Here is a 22848-nt window from a genome sequence, read left to right on the forward strand (position 1 = left end):
TCCCTTGTCAGGGAGCATAAACCTTTCTGACCTCCCCCTTTATTATTTTTTATTGATTAAGGTATTACATATGTGTCCTTATTCCTCCATTATCCTCTCAACTCTCCCCCTACTCTGACCTTCCCCTTTAGGTGCTCCTCTTCTCTGTGGTTACTGCACCTAGACCAAATGGTTCCTGCAATACAGGAACCAGTCTTGATCCATATCACTGTGGAATCAACTGTCAGTGCTTGGCATCAGACTAAGCACAGGCAACATCTATAGAAGGCATTATAGTTAAGAGATGTACCTCTGGAGTAGATAGATCCTGGTTGGGATCCCAGCTCTGTTACTTGAGAGTACACTTGAGACCTTGGGTAAATTCCTTTCTATTAGTTTTCTGGTCAGAAAAATAGCTGACTGAGAAGTCCAGAAATAAGTTTTGAACTACCTGGTTGAGTTGTCAGGATATCCATGTATACACTCAACCCAAAGGGAGGAACAGAACAGGCCTTTTAATACAAGGTATCTGGTACCTTAGCTCTGTAAGGAGGAGGTTAAGTTACAGCGGGTTTGTCCTTCTCTACCCCATTCTAATGTCCTCCATCCCCAAGTCACCTAGAAAACAGAATCAAAAACAAGAATGAAGTACCAATATTTTATTTGGATGGTATAAATCTAAGGCACTGAAAGGGTAAAAAATAAAAAGCAAGGCAGGGAGAATGGGAGTTAATGCAAGGTAATATCAGGTGGGATCCTGCTTCATGACAAATCTTGAAGCACAGCAGGTGTGTTCACTGGCTACTTGGGACAAATAATACATTGGCTGTATTGTGTGGAGAAACAGTGTCTTGCAGCAATTCAGGGAAGAAAGGAAATAAGGAGGAATTTATCTGCCATGGTCTCTCCCAACTCTCATTAGTCAAATGCTGCTCAAGAGAATTAACTCCCCATGCTTCTGTGTTGCTTGTGGCTACTCGAAATGCCAGATCCCATGTCCTGCAGTGGGCCATTCCATCCAAGTCTGAAAGTGGTGGGAGGAGACAAACTCTGGGCATGTGGCTGGTGAGTTCTTATCAAAATCTGATTCAATACATAAGATGTGTCCCAAATAGTCTAATAGTATTTTTTTTTTTCACTTACTGGAAAACCTTTGCCAAGGTCTCATGGCCATGTGGTATGTTCAGGATTTGAACATAGCCTGGATCTGGAAACTTTGGAAGCCCAAGATAAGGATCTTGAATTTTTTTTTATTTTTTTTTTATTTTTTTTTTTTTGTAGCAGGCAAGGAGAGTCACTGAAGAGTTTCAAATTGGGGAGTGACATAAAGAGCTTTTTAATAAAGCTCCCAATTTCTACTTTGCTTCATCTTTCCATGTAGCTAAAATCAGCAACAGTAAGTGGCCTCAAAGAGGTAATGACATCCATTTTTTGAAGAGTTCCTGATAGGGTCCAGATAATATGGGCTTCATTCATCACTGTCTCATAATCTTTCTCAGTCTGCAAATAAGCTTATACCTACTAAAGAGACTAGCTGGTCAGAGTCAAGCAGGATCCGGGTAGAGAAACCAAAAATAAGAGGAAGAGGAGACTGACTAAAGAGCAGGAACAGGAATAGCAGCCATCTTTTCATCATTGGCCTGTGGATTGGGGGATCCTGGCCCCTGCAGATGAGTCCTTGGGTGTCACCTGAGATGGTAAGATCTCATGAATCATCTGCATTGATCACATCTATGTGGCCTGTATCTGGTGTGTATCCACATATGTTGTCCAAGCTCATCAGAATGGAAGAAAGACCACATACAACCTTCCCACTCACATTTATAGGGCCTCTCACCTGTGAGTTTGCATTGGTGACTCAGGAGGTAGAATGCTTGGTGTAAGCTTTCCCACAATTCTCATACTGGCAGCAGTAAGGTCTTGGAACTGAGATCTGCTCCTGTGAGCCTTTCTAGGTCCTACAATTCTGCTCTGCTCTTTGTGGAGAAGGTATGGGATGCGCAGGTAGGAAGGGGTCTTCCTAGGAGGCTGGCTGGATAACAAGAGTTCAGGGATTTTAAAGTCAGCAATGATGAGGACCCATTTGAGGGTATTCCACAGTTGTGGGGATCTCTACATGGCAACATCTGAGCCAAAGAGGAGAGCCCAGTCTGGCCCCTAGCAGAAGGCATGGTTGGGAGAAATAACATTTTAGGTGTTAAAGGGTTTCTATTAGAATAATGACCAGAATAATGCATTGTTGGTGTCCTGATGTGGAACACTGGGACTGGTGGCCTATGGGAGGCATGCTTACATTCTCATTGACGGTCATGGCCACCCCTGGAATATTGGGTTCTTCAAAGGACATCATTTGGAACCCCTTGAAAATCATCATTCCTGTTTGAGCCAGAGACATTCTCTGACAATAGATCATTTGGTAAGGAGGGAGAGTTACTAGGGATCAATAGTTCACACTATGCTCAATGCAGTAACACACTAAACTGTGGCCCCATTTCATTTGTATTCTGCCTGGGCTCCTGAGCAGAAACCTAAGGGATCCTCTCCAACTGTGGACCCTGAAGTATGTGTTGAATGCCTGGTGAGCCATGGTTCTAAGAGGTGTGCACTCCACTGCTTTCAGGAGATGGAGACATGTCCAAGATGCACATTGACTTCTCAGTATTCCCTGCCATCTGGTGTCGAGCTGGTTCAGCATCTCATCCTCTTTCTCCATTTCAGCCTGGGATCCATGCACTTCAGAACTGTGTGAGAGTCCAGACCACGTCCAGGCAAAGCTGGACTCTGCTTCCTCAGCATTGCAGGTTGAATGTCAGTCTGTCTCTTTCTCTTTCTTTTCTTTATTTTTTTAAAGATCTTTTTTTTTTTATTATTGATTGGAGATAGATGAATGGAGAAGGAAAAACACCAGTTGACTGCCTCCTGTATGCCCCCTACTAGGAATCAAACCCACAACCCAGGTATGTGCCCTGACCAGGAATTGAACCAGCATCCTCTTGGTACATGGGATGATGTTCAACCAACTGAGCCACACTGGTTAGGGCTTTTTGTTTCTTTAGGTAGACGTGCATTTCTATGAATCTATTGGCTGTGTCCCACAGATTTGGGGGGTGTAGTATTTTCATTATTTGTCTGAAGATAAATTTTGGTTCCTTTCTTGACTTTATTGTTAACACATTATTTTTTAGTAGCAATTTATTTAGCCTCATGTATGTTCTTATGTTTTTCAGTTTTCTTCTTGTAATTGATTTCTAGTTTCATACCATTGTGGTCAGAGTAGACTTGATAATATTTCAGTCTTTTTAAATTTGTTGAGAATTACCTCCTTTGTTATGCTTATTCCTAGGTATCTTGTTTGTTTGTTTCATTGTTTGTTTGCTTGATTGTTTATTTATTTATTTAATTTAATTTTTTGCTAATCTTTAGCTGAGTATATCTTTTCCACCATTGATCTTTAGGGAGAATGGAAAGGGGTGGGGGGAGACACAGAGAGAGAAACATTGATGTGCAATTGGTTGCCTTCCACTTGCACCTCAGCCAAGGATGGTGATCGAGTCTAGAATCAAGGTACATGCCCTTGATGGAATTGAACTCATATACCAACACTCTTCCACTGAGCCAAATCAGCTAGGGCATCAAGGATGCTTTTAAAGTCCTCTACTATAACTGTATTACCATTGATCCCTCCCTTATGTACATCAATATTTGCTTTACAGTATATCTGGTTGTGTGAATGTTTTACAAGGTTATGTCTTCTTCTTGGATCAATTTCTTTTTCATTATAAAATGTCATTCTCTGTTACTTTTATAGCCTCCTTTTAAAGTCAATTTTGTCTAATATAAGTATTGCTACCCCAGCTTTCCTTTATGCATTTCCATTTACATGAAAAGTCTTTTCTTGTTTCTTTACTTACAGTCTGTGTGTATCTTTTTATCTGTAGTGGGTTTCTGGTAGGCAGCATATGTAATGGTCTTGTTCTATTAGCCATTCAACCAACCCGCTTCTTTTTATTGGAGCATTAAATCCATATGAAACTGTCTGTCATTCTTTTTTTTAAAAATGTAATTTTTTATTTTTCAATTACAATTGATGTACAATATTATGTTCATTTCAGGTGCACAACCCAGTGATTAGACATATAACTTTTTTAAAAATTCTCACCTGAGTATATATTTTTATTAATTTTACAGAGAGGGAAAACAGAAATGAGAGAGAAGAAATGAGAGAAACATTAATTAGTTGCCTTCTGTATGTGCTTGATCAAACTTGCAACCTAGGTATATGCCAAGCATGGGAATCAAACTTTCAATCTTTTGGTGTATAAGATGATTCTCTAACCAACTAAGCCATCTGTCTAGGACTCAATTTGTAGAAATAATTAATTTAAAAATTTTATTTTTATTGTTGAGAGTATTACAGACGTCCCATAATTCTCTCATCTTTTCCCTCTCTGCCCAGCTCCTGTCCCTTCCCAGGCCTTCACTGCACTATTGTCTGTATCCACAATACAGACAATATTGCATATATGCATATAAATTCTTTGGTTAATCTCTTCCTACCCTCTTTTTTCCCTCCCCACTTCCCTCCGAGGTCTGTCAGTCTGCTCCATGTTTCCATATCTCTAGAACTATTTTGCTCATTTAAAATAAGTGAGATCATGTAATATTTTTCATTCTCTGACTGGCTTATTTAACTTAGCACAATAATAACAGAGCATCCATGCTGTCTCAAAGCGTAAGATCTTTTTTACAGCTACATAGTACTCCACTGTGTAAATGTACCACAACTTTTTAATCCACTCATATACTGATGGGCACTTGGGCTATTTCCAGATCTTAGCTATGCACATAGGGTGCATATATTATTTATGATTGGTGTTTTAGGCTTTTTAGGATATATTTCCAGAAGTGATATTGCTAGGTCAAACAGCAGTTCCATTTTTAATATTTTGAGAAATTTTCATACTGTTTTCCACAGTGGCTGCACCAGTCTGCATTCTCATCAACAGTGTATGAGGTTTCCTTTTTCCCCACATCCTCACAGCACTTGTTTGTTGACCTATGGAAGATAGCCATTCTGACAGGTGTGAGGTGGTATCTCATTGTAGATTTAATTTGCATCTCTCTAATGATTAGTGACATTAAGCATTTTTTCATATGTCTATTGGCCATCTGTATGTCCTCTTTGGAACAGTGTCTATTCAGGTCCTTTGCCCATTTTTTGATTGGATTGTTTGCCTTCCTTTTGTCGAGTTGTAGAATTTCTTTATAAATTTTGGAAATTAGCCCCTTATCAGATTTATCACTGGTGAACATGTCCTCCCATACAGTGGGTTTCCTTTTCATTTTGAGGATGGATTCTCCTGCTGTACAGAAGTTTTTTAGTTTGTTAATTTTTTTCATTTGTTTCCCCTGCCCTAGGAGATGTATTGGTGAAAATTGTACTTTGTGAGATGTCTGAGATTTCACTGCCTGTTTTCTTCTAGGATTTTTATGGCTTTTGTAACTTACATGTAAGTCTTTTATCTATTTTTGAGTACATTATTGTATATGGTGAAAGTTGTATGTATCTACAATATCCCCTACACCATTGAATTGAAGAGACTGCCTTTACTTCATCATATTCTCTTGCGTGCTTTATCAAATATTAATTTACTATACTGGTATGGGTCATAACAAGAGACAAAGAAGGCCACTTCACAATACTAAAACAAATTATTCCACAAGAAACTATAACCCTTGGAAACACTTATAGACCAAATATAGGAGCATCCAAGTACATGAAAAACTCTTGATGGACTTTAAGGTAGAGATTAACAGCAATACATTCATAGTAAGAGACTGACACCCACTGACATCACTGTATAATCTTCTAGACAAAAAATAACAAAGAAGCAAAGGTCTTAAATGGATTATTTAGAATAGATCATATGGATCTAACTGATGTTACAGAACATTTCACACCAAAGCAACAGAATATTCATTCTTCTCAAGTGCACATGGACCATTCTCAAAGATAGACCACATGTAGGTACAAAATAAGTCTATGCAAATTCAAGAAGACTAATAAAATACCAGTCATCTCGTATCACAAGAGCATGAAGTCATAAATCAATGACAATAATTAAAAACAAACTCAAAAATGTGGAGGCAAAACAGCAAGTTATTAAGCAATGAATAGGTGGTCAATGAGATCAAACAAAAAAATTAAAAACATCCTGGAAACAAATGAAAATAAACATACAACCACATAAAATGTATGGAATATGGCAAAAGCAGTCCTGAGGAGGAAGGTAACAGCACTACATGCCTTCCTTAAGAAATAAAAAAAATAACTATTAACCTATCTATCCCTACAACTAAATGAATTAGAAAGATAACAGCAAGAAAAGCCCAGAAGAAATAGAAGGAAGGTAATAATAAAGATCACAGTGGAAATAAATTTCATAAGACAATAAAAGTATACAAAAGATCAATAAATCCAAGAGCTGGTTCTTTGAAAAGATAAATAAGATTGATGAACCCCTAGCCAGACTCATCAAGAAAGAAAGAGGACCCAAATAAATGAAATCAGAAATGAGAGAGGCAGTATAACAAAATGGACACTGCAAAAATACAAAACAAATACTATGAATAAATAATTGCCAACATACTGGACAACCTGGGCGACATTCCTAGAAAAAAATACAACTTTCTAAAACTTAACTTGAAGAATCAGAAACTTGAGTAGGCCGATAACTATTGATGAAATGTAAGCAGTAATTAAAAATTTCCAGCAAACAAAAGCCCTAGACCATAAAGATTAACAGGTGAATTTTACCAAACATTTAACAAAGAACTAATACCTATCCTCCTCAAACTATTCCAAAAAATACAATAGGAAGGAACATTTCCCAGCTCTTTTTATAAAGCCAGCATTATCATAATTCCAAAACCAGATAAAGACAGAAAATTACAGGCTAATATCCTTGATGAATACAGATGCTAAAATCCTCAACAAAATATTAGCAAACTGGATCCAGCAATACTTTAAAAAAAAATCATACACCATGATCAAGTGGGTTTTATTCCAGGGATAGAAGGCTAGTGCAAAAGTTGCAAATCAATAAATGAGACACATCACATAAAGAAATTATATATATATGTGTGTGTGTGTGTGTGTGTGTGTGTGTGTGCGTGCATGTGTGTGTGTGTGTGTGTGTGTGTGTGTGTGTGTGTAAACTGGAAATTTGATAATTTGATCACTCACTGTGATGTGCACTTACCACCAGGGGGCAGCAAGAACATGGTGGGCAACCAGTGGTGGTGGCTGGGCACTGCGAGAGTGAGGGAAGGAGGAGGCAGGGAGGTAGGAAGGCAGGGGGAACTGAGTGATGGCATTGGGTAGGTGGCCAGGGAAGGAGGTGGAGGCGGGGTAACCTTGCAGTGGTGGCACATGGGCGGGCAGCAAGAGAAGGAGGAGGTGGGGAGGTGGAGAGGCCGGGAGGCAGGAGGTAGGGAATGTGATTGGCCTTGATCTCTGGCCAGGGCTAGGGACCCTAATTTTGTGCACTGCACTGGGCCTCTAGTTGAAAGGTAAAAGCCACATGATCCTATCAATAGATGCAGAAAAAGCATTCGACAAAATGCAGCATGTTTTTTAAAGTAAAAACTCAGTAAAGTTGGAATAGAGGGATCATAACATAACATAAAAAAGGCCATATATGACAAACCTATAGCCAACATAATACTTAAAGAGCCAAAACTAAAAGTATTTCCCTTTGGGAAAATTGGACAGATACATGCAACAACAACACCAAAAAGAATAAATAAATAAATAAATAAATAAATAAATAAATAAGAAGCTAGACCACAAAATTACACCATACACACACACACACACACAACAACAACAACAACAACAACAACAATAATGGATAAAGAACTTAATTTTATTTTTATTAATTTTTCAACTTACTTTATTGATCAAGGTATTACATATTTGTCCTCATCCCCTCCATTCCCATCCCAAACCCCTCCCCACATATACCCCTCCCCCTTGTTGTCCATGACCCTGGTTATGCTTATATGCATGCACACAAGTCCTTTGATTGATCTCTCTCCCTTATTTCCAACCTCCCCTATCTTCCATATGAGGTCCAACATTGTGATCTGTTCTTGTTCATCAGTCTATGTTGTTCATCATTTCCCCTAGATGAGTGAGCTCATGTGATTCTAGAAATACACTTATAAGAACCAAAAATGAGACAAGCAATAATGGTTATGCTGAGAGGCAAATTAATCAGTCTATAGTGAGTTTCTTTCTGGGCCAACAGTTATTTTGAGTCCCAGTATTTATGTCAAACAGTTCCTTATGTCTACATGATAGCAATGATATTTCAGTTCTGGATGGTGGAAAATGGTGGTAATGCAGATCCAACCCTCTCTGGTTTGGTCCTGGGCAAACTGCAGTGACACACAGCTGCTGACTGCTAGTATGGCAAGGCATCGTCAGCATCTTCCATCTCTGGACTGTTTCTCTTCTGTTTTCATGGCTGGAGCAATCCTGTCAATTCCTCTCTGTTGCAGGAATCCACATGGTCTTGGAGTTGTTTTCTGAAAATATACAAAGATATTCTCCACCAAAAGTTAAGAAAGGAATCTTTTCTATAAATTTGAGCTTGGATCCTTTTTTATTTTTTCCCCAAACAATTTTCCTTTGGCTTGTTTTGACACCATGTATGTGTTACATGGGTGTCTTGCTGTTAGCATTACAAATGAAAGTTAATTTTCTAAAGTAACAATTTTCTAGATGTAATTTACTTACAGGATATTTTTCCTTACATGATATTCTTCTACTATCCCCCTTTTTTATTTAAATATTAGTAGGCTTTTGGAAATTTTGTAATGTAATCTTGATACTTTTACATTTTAATTTTTTGCACTAAAATATGGCTGCTTTAGGTTCATTACATGTTATGCAATTTTACCCTGAGATGAACTACCAATAAAATTTTTAGTTAACATGTTAGGAACAACTTTTTGTTCAGTAAAATTAATTTTTTTAGAATATTCACTTATTTCAATTGCCAATTTGAAATAGCCTGAAAACATGACTACTATTTTACTGTCAAATTTAATACTCTAACAACAATCTTATTTTATCCTATTAGTGGAAAGGATCATTTGTCTTCTTGAGTAGGCCCTGAGCATTCCTGGTCCTGGCTGGGTTTAGATATCAAAAACCCACTTCCCCACACCATGGGTACAAGACAACTCAAACAAGTCTTGTTGCAATGAGAGGGCAGCTGCTGTTGGCCAAGATTCTGTCTGTTACCTGGGTACCTATTTCTGGGCATGGAAAGCTAAGCAGCCATGGGGGCAGGAGACCTCCCTCAGAAGGTCTCAGAAGGGGTGAGGGTTCAGGCCCCTACAAAGTTGGGGGGGTGGTGAAGGTCTGTTTTCCACCTCTGTTGACCCCAAAGTTCTCTCCTGATGGCCCCTTTGCGACTGTGCCTGTCTTAGGTTGTTCCTTCCCTTACAAATCTTACCCATCTCTGGCAAACCAGCCATCCTCCAGGGCCAAGCAGGGTGTATGAGGTTCAGTTTTGTCTCCTTGGAAGCCTACGTCCCCATGGCCTCCACACCAGCACCTGGCTTGGGATCCTCTCACCTGCTGGCAGGGGCCCAGCACTAATCACATATCTTGTGAAACCTAGGTTTCTTATCCAGGGATGGCCCAGCTCACACCAGTGGGCAAGAGACAGATCCATGGTACCAGCCATCACAAGGCTTCAACCTTGGCATGAACAGAAAGCTCAGGCAACAGCTATGGACAATTGGATTGTGAGAAGAGGGTCCCTCTTGGCCAAAAGGGCAAGAGGGACCAATATAGAATGCTCATGTGCTTTCCCTGAGAATTCTATTGTATATTGGTCCCTACACAGTGGAATGGATTAAATCCTTTAATGTCCTTTTTAAATTGCTGCCAGACGTTCAAAGAATTAATTTGTAAGTTTGCTTGGGATAATTGTATATTATGCTTTTGTAATTCTAAAATACCTAGAGATGTGTTACCTTTGTCTCCAAGCACCAAAAAGATTATTTTTTTTATTGATACCCAAGGGGGTGAGGTACTATTTATTATAGGTAATGAGAGTAACACAAATCTGGGGGAAATTATAGTGACATTATAGAATAATATCATGTAAGGATATCTTTGCTGTAGGCCATAGCAATTCCATTTCAAACTGGTTGCCTGCCAATTTCTTTTTGTATAGACAAGGTCTTAGTTATATTTTCTATACCTTTCCTAGGAGCAAGTAGTGATAGTCCCTTCCTTTGGTGTCCACACAAGCCAAAAACTTCTCTTTGATTTTACATACAAAGGAGTAATGGTTTCATTTTGTGTCATACAAAAGGGAAGCTGTGTGGAAACCCCATGTGATTATACTTCCTTGCCCCACCCATGGTCCTCCTGGATGGCCTAGGTATTTGGTATTATTGGTGACTACATTAGGAGGGGGATCAGCTCATGTAAGGGCGCTTACCCATGACAGGTCAGGAACATAAGTCCAAAATACATCCCATTTTGCCCCAGATAATATTACCGTACAGCTGATGACTGCTAGCATGGCAAGAAAGATGATCTCAGGCATCCTTGGGGTTCTGGTTACCTCATAATTTATTTTTTATTTTTATTATAATTATTATTTTTTATATGTATCCTTGTTATACCTTTACTTTCCACCCCCAATTTGTGCCCCAACCCCCTGTTGTCTGTGTCCATTGATTAGGCTCATTGCATATACATAAGTCCCTTGGTTGATCTCTCCCCCTTTATCCCACCAACATCCTCCTTCCCTAAGGTTTGAGGTTCTGTTAGACCTTTCTCAGTCTCTGGATCTATTCTTGTTCATCAGTCTATGCCGTTCATTATATTCCAAAAGTGAGTGAGATCATTTATCTTTCTCTGCCTGGCTTATTTCACTTATCATAATGCTCTCCATCTCCATTCATTTTGTTGTAAATGGTAGGAGCTCCTTTTTTTTTTTTTACCACAGCATAGTATTCCATTATGTAGATATACCACAGTTTTTTAATCCACTCATCTGCTGATGGGCATGTGGACTGTTTCCAAATCGTAGCGATGGTGAATTGTGCTGCTATGAACATAGGGGTACATATATCCTTTCTGATTTGTGTTTCTAGTTTCTTGGGATATATTCCTAGGAGTGGTAGTTCCATTTTTAATTTTTTGAGGAAACTACATATTGCTCTCCACAGTGCCTATACCAGTCTGCATTCCCACCAGCAGTGCAAAAGAGTTCCTTTTTCTCTGCATCCTACACAACACTTTCTGTTTGTTGATTTGTTTATGATAGCCATTCTGACAGGTGTGATATGGTACTGCATTGTTGTTCTGATTTGATTTGCATCTCTCTGATGATTAGTGATTTTGAGAAGGTTTTCCTTCTGTCTTTCTAAAAGTGTCTATGTCAGTTGCCCATTTTTTTTATTGTGTTGTTTATCTTCTTTTTGTTAAGTTGTATGAGTTTTCTGCAAATGTTGGAGATTAAACCCTTATCATTGATATCATTGGTAAATATGTTATCCCATGAAGTGGGCTTCCTTGTTGTTTTATTGATGGTTTCCTTTGCTGTGCAAAAGCTTTTTATTTTGATGTAGAACCATTTGTTTATTTTCTCTTTAGCTTCCATTACCCTAGGAGCAGTTTCAGTGAAGAAGTTCTTTCGGCATATGTCTGAGATTTTGCTATCTGTGGATTCCTCTAGTATTTTTATGGTTTCCCATCTTATATTTAATTCCTGTATCCATTTTGAGTTTATTTTTGTGTATGGTGTAAGTTGGTAATCTATTTTAATTTTTTTGCATGCATCTGTCCAATTTTCCCAACACCATTTATTGAAGAGATTGTCTTGACTCCACTGTATGTTCATGTCTCCTTTGTCAAATATTAATTGGGCATAGTGGTTTGAGTCAATTTCTGGGATCTTCATTTTATTCCATTGATCTATGTGTCTGTTCTTGTTCCAATAACAGGCTGTTTTAAGAACAGTGGCTTTGTAATACAGAGTGAAATCTGGTATTGATATCCCACCTACTTTACTCCAGCTACAATGCCAAATTCATTTAGTAAGTCTAATAATTTTTTATGGAGTCTTTAGGGTTTTCTATTGTATATACAGTATTATGTCATCTGGAAAAGACAGTTTTACTTATTCTTTTCCAATTTGGATGCCTTTTATTTTTTCTTGTCTGATCGCAATAGCTAGTACTTCCAGTACTATGTTGAACAGGAGTGGTGAAAGTTGGAACCCCTGTCTTGTTCCTGTACTTAGGGGAAATGGTTTTAGTTTTTGCCAATTGAGTATGATGTTGGCTGTAGGTTTGTCATATATAGCTTTTATTATGTTAAGCTATGATCCGTCTATTTCCACCTTGCTAAGAGGTTTTTATCATAAAGGGTGTTGGATTTTGTCAAACATTTTTTCTGCATCAATTGATATATGATTTTTCTCTCTTATTTTATGTGATGTGTCATGTTTATTGATTTGCGTATATTGTACCATCCTTGCATCCCTGGAATAAATCCTACTTGGTCATGGTGTATGATCTTTCTGATGTGTTGCTGCATACTATTTGTTAGAATTTTGTTGAGAATTTTGGCATCTATGTTCATTGGGGATATTGGTCTGTAATTCTCTTTCATTGTGTTGTCTTTATCTGATTTTGGTATTATGGTAATGCTGGGTTCATAGAAGGAGCTTGGAAGTGTTCCTTCCTCTTGAATTTTTTTGAATAGTCTGAGGAGGATAGGTTTTAATTCTTGAATGTTTGGTAAAATTCCCCTGGGAAGCCTTTTAGCCCCGGGCTTTAGTTTGCTAGAAGCTTTTTGATGGCTGCATCTATTTCTTCCATATTTATCAGCCTATTGAGATTTTTAGAATCTTCCTCAGTAAGTTTTGAAATTTTATATTTTTCTAGGAACGTGTCCATTTCCTCCAGGTTGTCTAGTTTGCTAGAATAGAGTTGTTCATAGTATTTTTTAATGATCTTTTGTATTTAGGTGGGGTCTCTTTTTAATTCACCTCTTTAATTTCTGATATTGTGTATTTGGGTCCTCTCTCTTTGTTTCTTGTTGAGCCTGGCTAGAGGTTCATCACTTTTGTTTATCCTTTTGAAGAACCAACTCTTGGTTTTGTTGATCTTTTGTATTTTTTTTGTGTGTGAGTGTGTGTGTGTGTCTATGTCATTCATTTCTGCTCAGATCTTTATTACTTCCTTTGTTTTGCTTGCTGTGGGCCTTTCATGTTGCTGTCTTTCTTAATTCTTTGAGTTTTTGAGGTAGTTGATATATTATCATTTTTTCTTGTTTTTTGAGGTAGGCCTGTAGAGCTATAAACTTCCCTCTCAGTACTGCCTTCATTGTGTCTCATAGGATTTGCAATGTTGTGTTATTATTTTCATTAGTCTCCAATTTCTTGGAGTCTTCAATTAGTCTCTAATTTCTTCTTTGATCTCATTGATAATCCAATCGTTGTTTAGTAGCATGGTATTTAGCTTCCAAGTGCTTTTTTTTTAAAATGTTTTTATTGTAGTTTATTTCTAATATGCCATTGTGGTCTGAGAAAATGCTTGATAGGATTTCAATCTTTTTTTAATTTTGGTAGACTTTGCTTGTAACCCAATATGTGGTCTATTTTTGAAAATGTCTCATGTGCACTTGAGAGGAACGTATATTCTGTGGCTTTGGAGTGAAAGATATCAATTAAGTCCATCTGATCTAGTGAGTCATTTAGAATTGCTGTTTCCTTGCTTATTTTTTGTCTAAAGGAGTTATCCAGTGATGTCAGTGGCATATTAAAGTCCCCTACTATGATTGTATCATTGTTGATCTCTCCCTTGATATCTTCCAGGAGATTTTTTTATGTATTTGGTTGCTTCTGTATTGGGTGCTTATATGTTTACCAGAGTTATATCTTCTTGTTGAATTACTCTTTTTAGTATTATGTAGTGGCCTTTTTTATCTATTATTATGTGTTTTACTTTGAGGTCTATTTTATCAGCAATAAGTATCACAACCCCACCTTTTTTCTCTTTTCCATTTGTCTGAAAAATGTTTTTCCATCTCTTCACTCTCAATCTGTGTGAACCCTTTTCTCTGAGGTGGGTCTCTTATAGACAGCAAATATATAGGTCAGTTTTATTATCCATTCAGCTACTCTATGTCTTTTGATTGGTGCACTTAATCCATTTATATTTTTTTTAAATATTTTATTGATTTTGTACGGAGAGGAAGGGAGAGAGATAGAGAGTTAGAAACATCTATGAGAGAGAGTCATCGATCAGCTGCCTCTTGCACACCTCTACTGGGGATATGCCAGCAACCAAGGTACATGCCCTTGACCGGAATCGAACCCGGGACGTCCCCAAGCCGACGCTCTATCCATTGAGCCAAACCGGTCCCAGCTAATCCATTTACATTTAATGTTATTTTTGACAAGTACATGTTTGTTGTCATATTTTTCTTTAGTGTTTGTGTTTCTTCTTGCCTTTCTCTTTCTTCTTTTTACAGCAGTCCCTTTAGCATTTCTTGCATTGCTGGAGTAGTAGTGATAAACTCTCTTAGCCCATTTTTGTCTGTGAAGCTCCTGATTCCACTTTCAATTTTGAATGATAGCCTTTCTGTGTATAGTATTTTTGGATTCAGACCCTTGCTTTGCATCACTTTGTTTATATCATTCCATTCCCTTCTGGCCTTGTGTGTTTCTGTTGAGAAGTCAGTTGCTATTCTACTGTAATAAGAGATCCCTTTTAAGTAAGTTTCTGTCTCTCTTTGGCAGTCTTTAAGATTCTTACTTTGTTGTTGGTGTTCGCCAATTTAATCATATGTCTTGGTGTTGGTCTTTTGAGGTTAAACATGCTTGAGACTCTATGTACTTCTTGGATTTGCATGGTTTTTTTCTTGCCAATATCAGGAAAGTTTTCTGTCATTATTTCTTTAAATAAATTTTCTATTCCTTGCTTCTCTTCCTTTCCTTCTGGTATTCCTATTAAGTGAAGCTTTTTCCATTATGTGTTGTCCAAATGCTCCTCTCCTCTTGTTTTCTAAGTCTTTCCAGTTTCTCCAGTGTTTTTGAGATTTTTTTCTACTTTGTCTTCTAATTCGCTGATGTAGTCCTCAGCCTCTTCTAGTCTACTGTTTAAGCCTTCCATTGTGTACTTTAATGCAGCTATGTCGTTCTTCATCATTTCTTGGTTCTTTTTCATGCATCTGACATTCTCATTCAGCTTCTAATAACTCTCATTGAGTTGAGTTGGTTGTGTGTATTTGTCATCCAGCTGTTTAAGCATCCTTATAACCATTCCTCTGAATTCTTTCTCTGATAAGCTGCTAGCCTCAATTTCATTTAACACCCTTCCTGGTGATTCCTCTTTCACTTTCCTTTAGGGATTGCTTTTTTGTCTTCCCATGTTTTCCTGTAATGTTTTAGTTGTAGATCCATTTGCATTGCTACCCAGATTTTTTTGCGGATGGTGCTACTGTTGCAATCTCTCAGTAAATATCTCTCCTGGGCTTGGTAATCTACTGTAGCTCCCTACTTGAGCCATTTGGGTTCTCTTGATTTAGGCCTGCAAGCTTGAGAGGCACTACTGTGGTGTCTAGAAGTCAGCAGCCATGGAGGGCAATGTCCCAATTTTTACTGTCTTGCACCCTTAGTTGAAATTACACGTGTTCAATGGGGACTCACAGTGGCACCCAGGAACTGTCTGTTGGGAGAGCTCACAGTGGCTCCCACTAATGCCCTGTGTGTATATGGACTCAGGGTGCCTGCCTGTTGGAAATTCATATCTGTGGAGGTGTGTTTGCGGGTGCAGAGCTCTGATGTACTCTGAGGGGTCCTGGCTCTGAGGTTGAGCAGCTGAGGTGAATGTGGGCAGTTATACAGGAGAAAGGAGTTCAGAGTTCAGAGTTTCTGCTGTGTGGCAGCACATCCTTGTCTGTACAGAATCACATCCAGCAAGGACTCAAAGCAGCTCCTTTGTGCTCAGGGTGCCTTCCCTTGTGGCCATGAGTTTGTCAGCTTTGGAAGTGCCCATGAAAACTTTGGAAGTGCCTGCCCTTTGGAAGTTCTTGCACAAACTGGTGGCATATTTGCCTGCACAGAGCTCTGACACACTCTGAGGGGCCCTGGCACTGAAGTTGCACAGCCAGGTTGTCCATGGGTAGTTATTTAGGAAGAGGGAGTTCAGAATTTCTACCACAGGGCCACACACCCTTGTCTGTGCAGAATCACACCCTCGGGGGCTCTCAGTTGCTTCTGAGCAGAGTGCCTTGCTGTTTAGGGGGCTGGGAATTCTGCAAATTCTGAGTTTCAGCACTGGGGAGGGGGAGGTTGTAATTACCGTTGTCAAGCAGCGCACCATTGGAGGTGGAGGTCCTTGGGCTCTGCAGCTGGGGTAGAAAGAATTTTGGCTGAAGTGACTTCTGGGTCCTGGGCATTTCCAAGGTCTTTCTGGTTGGTGGTGTTGATAAGTTCAAAAATCTGCAGCCTGGTGCCTGGAGTCTTGGTGTCCCTTTGTCTGCAGCTGTGGTGGCAGGTCTTCTACCAGAGTGGCTGTAGTGTCCTGGTTTGCCTCCAAGACCAGACTGGGTGGTGGCAAGGCTAGTATTCTAGTCTCAAGCAGTTCTGTTCTTCAAGGTGGTGTGGTCTCTGTGCTGCTAGTATCCTCCCCTGAGTGTTTGCAGTGGCTGTGGGGTTTTACCATCTAAGACTGCCTGGATTGGAAGCCCCCTGGAAGAACTGACAGGTCTAACAGTATGGATAAAGGACTTAAACATAAGATAGGAAACCATATAAATTCTAGAGGAATCCACCATAGGCAGCAAAATCTCAGACATATACTGAAGCAATTTCTTTACTAATACCACTCCTAGGGCAATGGAAACTATAAAGAAAATAAACAAATGGGAGTACATCAAAATAAAAAGCTGATGCACAGCAAAAGAAACCATTAAAACAAACAAACAAACAAACAAACAAAAAACAAGAAAGTCCACTACGTGAGAGAACATATTTTCCAATGTTATCACCAATAAGGGTTTAATCACCAACATTTACAGGGTACTCAGACAACTTAACAAAGGAAAGATAAACAACCCAATAGAAAAATGGGGAATGGATCTAAACTGATACTTTTTGAAAGAAGACAGATGGAAGGTCAAGAGATATATGAAAACATGCTCAAAGTCACTAATTATCAGAGAGATGCAAAGCAAAATGACAATGTGATACCATCTCACACCTGTCAGAATTGCTATCACCAACAAATCAATAAACAAGTGCTGCCGAGGATATGGAGAAAAGGAACCCTCGTGCACTGCTGGTGGGAATGCAGATTAGTGAAGCTACTGTGGAGAACAGTATGGAGTTTCCTCAAAAAACTAAAAATGGAACTACCATTTGATCCAGTGATCCCACTTCTAGGAATATATCCCAAGAAGCTAGAAACATCGATTAGAAATGATATATATATACCCTATGTTCTTAGTGGCACAATTCACCATGGCTAAGATTTGGAAATAGCCTAAGTGCCTATCAGTAGATGAGTGGATTAGAAAACTGTGGCACATCTACACAATGAAATACTACGCTGAGCTAAAAAAAAATAAAAAAAAATAAAATAAAAAAAATTCTCATCATTTGCAACAGCATGGATAGAACTGGAGAGCATTATGTTAAGTGAACTAAGGCAGTTAGATAAAAATAAATATCACACAACCTCACTCATTTATGAAATATAATGAACAACATAAACTGATGAACAAAAACAGATACAGAGAAAGAGAAGCATTGATCAGATTATTAAACCTGAGAGTTAAGATAGGTAGGGTGGGAGATCTACCAAAGGACTTATGTGCATGTATATAAGCATAACCAATGGACACAGACCCCAGGGGGTGAGAACATGAGTGGGTGTAGGTGGATAAGGACACATTTGTAATAACTTAATCAACAAAGAAATTTTAAAAAATGAAAAAAATGATAATTTTGCTGGATACAGTAATCTTGGTTGTAGATTCTCACTATTCATCACTTTGAATATTTCTTGCCACTCCCTTCTGGCCTGCATAGTTTCTGTTGAGAAATCAGCTGATAGTCGTATGGGTGCTCTCTTGTAGATAACTGTTTTTCTCTTGCTGCCTGTAAGATTCTCTCTTTGTCTTTTGCCCTTAGCATTTTAATTATGATGTGTCTTGGTGTGGCCCTCTTTGGATACCTTTTGCTTGAGGTTCTGTGTCCTCACTGTACTTGTAAGTCTATTTCTTTCACCAGGTGGGAGAAGTTTTCTGACATTATTTCTTCAAATAGGTTTTAAGTATCTTGCACTCTCTTTTCTTCTGGCACCTCCATAATTCTGATGTTGGTACGCTTAAAATTGTCCCAGAGGCTCCTTACACTGTCTTCAACTTTCTGGATTTCTCTTCTCTTCTTGCTTCTCCAGAGGAGTGTCCTTTGCCTCTTTGTATTCCAAATCTTTGACTTGATTCTTGTGTTCCTCTAGTCTGCTGTTAGGTCTCTGTATAATATTTTTTATTTCAGTCAGTGTATGTTTAATTTCTAGTTGGTCCTTTTTCATATCCTTGAAATTAAATTTACCAGCCTTCTATAGGAAATTCTTGAAAAACCTTATAACCATGGTTTTGAACTCTATATCCTCCATCTATTTCATTTGAGAACTATTTCCTTGTCTCGGCATTTTTGCTGCTTCCCAGAGTTGGTAGGATGGCTTTGTATGTTTGGTATCCTATATTCCCCAGTGAGTCAGCCTCCCCAGTTACCTGAGGTAGACACTCTTGGTGCTCCCCTTTGTGGACTGTGTGTACAGCCTTATTGTAGTTAAGTCTTGATTGTTGTTGGTATCACTGGGAGGAATTGACCTCAAGGCCAATTGAATAAGAGTATCAGCTGTGTCTACTCTGCGATACCTTCTGTGCTCAGCTTGAATGGGGCGGAGTCCCAGGGCTGAGCTAATAGTCTTGGCTTCAAGTCAGTCCTGCCCTTGAGTATGTGCCTCAGACTTCTGCCTTCCACGGCTCCCCTGAGTTTCTGCCTCACATTCCAGATTCCGGTGCAAGAGTGTGGGTGTCACAGGCTCACCTAGAATTGGGTTGGGTCTCTGTAGTCTGGAGCTTCTGACTCCTTCCGCTAGGGAGAGGCTGCAGCAACCTCCACAGTCCGACCTCTCTGCGCACACTCACTGACGCACTTCTGTAAACCCTGCACGCTACGGTTCCCGGCTCCCCCGAGTCTCCCAGTCTCTGAGTCTCTGTGTACCTTTCTCTACAGTCTAGACTTCACCCATATGAGCCTGGATCCATGGAATTTCAGCCAGGGCTGGGGTTCAGTGCAGTCAGGGGCTTCCTTTCCCCTCCTGCCAGCCAGAGTTCTTTCTCTCTGCACACGAGCGTCTCCCTATCTCAGCACTTTGTGGCTACCCTGATCCATGAGCCTCTTTCCTTCTTTCAAGTTGTAGATTTTTCCACTCAGCCAGCTTTCCTGTGGTTTTGGATGATGTCCGTTCTTTTAGTTGTTGTTTTGAAATTGTTGTGTGAGGCAGCAGCTTTGGTACTTACCTAGGCCACCATCTTGGTTTCCAAGAGTTCCTCATGCTTTTTAAGTGTATTTTTTTTCTTTTTGCTTCTCTAATCAAGTGTTGTTTTTTTCTACCTTGTCTTCCAAGTTGCTTCATCAATACTGCTTTCAATTCCTTCCAGTGAATTCTCAATTTCAGGTATATTATTCTTTGCTTTGGGGTAGGTTTTCTTAAAAATATGTTTTTATTGATTTCAGAGAGGAAGGGAGATGGAGAGATAGAAACATCAATGATAAGATAAAAAAAAAAAAAAATGGCAGCCAGTAGTGAGGAAGAGAGTTTGAGTGAGTAAAGGAGAGGGGAGGGTGTAGACAAGTGGTGTGTGTGTGTGGAGTGGTGTGAGTGATAGACAGTTAGCTCTTGCAAGAGTCTCTGGGACTGGTGGATCAGACTCTCCTTGATAGGGAGCACCGGCTATCTCCATAGGAAGTCCCAGACCACATGGCTCTAGCACAGACCCCATGCCATCTTGAAGAGGGGCACAGCAGAGGCCAAGAGTGTAGTCACACTGACACCCAGACTGGCCTCAGATACCACCCCAAACAGAGCAGTGTACTGCTGGCCATCCATAACTCTCAAGGGACCACTGTTGAAACCCTTCAGAGAGAATCCAGGAGCATGCTGAAAGTGCATGCCAGAGGGTTCAAAGGCACCACCCTGTTGTGGGCCCTGGGGTATATAGTGAATTGCATGCCAGAGGGCTCTGGGATATCACAGGGAGTTACACACCAGAAGAACTGTGCACATGCCCCATCAAACCTGAGCATCTATAGCAGAAAACTGGAGGACCCTTTCCATGGGAAATGGGAGTACAAATCAGCAGAGACCATCAAGGTTTTAGAATGAAGGCAGACCCAGCCTTATAGACCATTGGACCACTAAGGGCTTCAACTTCTTACACCTCAAACAGGTTGCCCAGGGCCAGAAAGAGAAAGCAACCCACATTACATAGAAATAAAAAACAAAGGGATAGAAAAGATGTGGAGACAAAAAAATAATTCCCAAAAGAGGAAATGGAGTGAGAGAGTGAGGGAACCATAAAGGAGAGGATAAACATGTGTGGTGTGTGTATATATGATCTAGGGACAGTTAGATTCTGCAGGTCCTCCAAAGGGCTGCCAAATCAAGCAGTCTTAGACTGCAGAGCCCTAACTACAAAGCAAACACTTCTAGACAGCCAGTGCAGGCACAGAGACCATACCATCTTGAGAAACAGAGCTGCTTGAGACTAGGGTCCTGGCCTCAGTACCACCAGTCACGTCTCAGATGCAAACCAGGACCCTGCAGCCACTGGGAACAGAGAACTGTGACCACAGCTTCAGACCAACAGACAACAAGAATCCAGACTTCTCGCTGCAGATTTCTGTGAGTCAAGGAGCCTATCCCCTCCCCACAGATCACAGATAGCACCATAGTAACTGATAGACCCACCCCAACCTTGAGCTGCAGCGCCCCTATAAGAATTTGAGTTTGAGAGTGCATGTACAAACCACAGAACTGCTATGGGAATTTGAGCCTGCAAATGCACAGAGACTGGAATCTTCTCCATGCAATGCAATCGGGTGACCAAACCTAATGCCCACACAGGGCAGCCATGCCACCTGACTTTAATTCTGCGCAAATGCACACGGAAGTCTGTTTTCCTGCAGTACAACAAAAGTCTGTTTTCTGCAGAGCAGGTATACCACAGTGCTACTGTGCAACCCAGTGCCCCATGGTGACCAGGACCTAGATTCTCCCAGCAAGAGGCAGCACTGAGCACCACTGACTTTACTCTGTTTCTTACCATGTGTGCCTGGGATCCCGTACTCACAACACTTTCACACTAAGAGCCAGTAACTCCAATTCATGGTGCATGCAAACACGGGGACCTTGATTCTCAGTGAGAAACCGCACAAGGCAACAGAGACTGTGATAATCGATTCTTGGTGCATACATAGGGAAACTCTGACTCCTGGGGGACTCATTTTCGGCACACACCAACAGCACAGTGCAGTGACACCATGATTTTAGGTGTGACATGAGACCACATTGAACGCTGGTAACACTGACCCTGGGTGAGCCTGGTTCCCACCAATCCACAGCAGCCACATGTCCTAGTGTCAGAGCACTTCAGTGACACTCGGGTGGTGTGAAGCTCCCAAAGAGCAGGGCCCAGGTCCACACAACTTGAAGTCTGAATCTTCTGGAGATAGTCAGAATGGGGAGATGACACAATCCCCAGAGGAAAGAAAATGAAGAGTTGCCAAGAAAGGAAATTAGTGAAATAGAAGCATGCAACATGATCAAAAAAGATTTCAGAGTAATGGTCACAGAATTCATATATTGGATAGGTGAGAAAATCAACAGCCTATGTAGGAATTGGGAAGAAATGAAAAGTGATATAGCTACAATCAAAAACACCACAAAAAGTTGCAACAGTAGACTAGAAGAAGCAGAGGACTGAATTAGTAAGTTAGAAGATTGGGTACAGAAACAAGCCCAAACTGAACAGCAACTGGAGGGGGGAAAAATCAGGAAGAAAGCCTAAGGGAGCTTTAGGACAACATGAAACAAAGTAACATATGTATAAGAGGGCTGCCAGAAGGACAAGAAGAGCAGCAAGGATTAGAAAATATATTTGAAGAAATAATGACAGAATACTTCCTGGATATGGGGAAGAAAAAAGTTACACAAGTACAGAGAGTCCTAATAAGGATCAATCCCAAAACACCCACACCAAGAAACATCATAATTTTAATAGCAAATATTAAGGACAAAGAGAGAATCTTAAAGGCAGCAAGATAGAGAGAGACAGAGGGTTACCTGCAAAGAATCCCCGATCAGATTATCAAATGATTTCTCAACGAAAAGACATCAAGCCAAAAGGGAATGGAAGGAGGTACATAAAGTGTTGCAAAGCAAAGGACTGAATCCAAGAATACTCTATCCAGCAAGACTATCAATCAAAATTGAAGGGGAAGTCAGGAGATTCTCAGACATAAAAAGGCTAAGGGAGTTTATTACCACCAAACCAACAATGCAAGAAATACTAAAGGGAATACTGTAAAAAGAAGAAATAAAAAGGTAAGAAGGAACACAGACACCAAAATAGATATGACTACAAACAAGTACCTTTCAGTAATAACTTTAAATGTAAACAGACTAAATGTTCCAATCAAAAGACATTGATTAGCTAAGTGGGGAAAAAAAAAAAAAAAACATGATCTA

General features: G+C 39.8%; 1 pseudogene; it reads right to left on the reverse strand.

Annotated features, from left to right (window-relative positions):
• Window positions 1-709: 709 nt before the first annotated feature.
• LOC123653084 lies at window positions 710-2774 on the reverse strand (annotated as a pseudogene).
• Window positions 2775-22848: the final 20074 nt, after the last annotated feature.

This window comes from Pipistrellus kuhlii, unplaced genomic scaffold (assembly GCF_014108245.1).
Source record: "Pipistrellus kuhlii isolate mPipKuh1 unplaced genomic scaffold, mPipKuh1.p scaffold_m20_p_3, whole genome shotgun sequence".
In the NCBI taxonomy this organism is placed as follows: Eukaryota; Metazoa; Chordata; class Mammalia; order Chiroptera; family Vespertilionidae; genus Pipistrellus; species Pipistrellus kuhlii.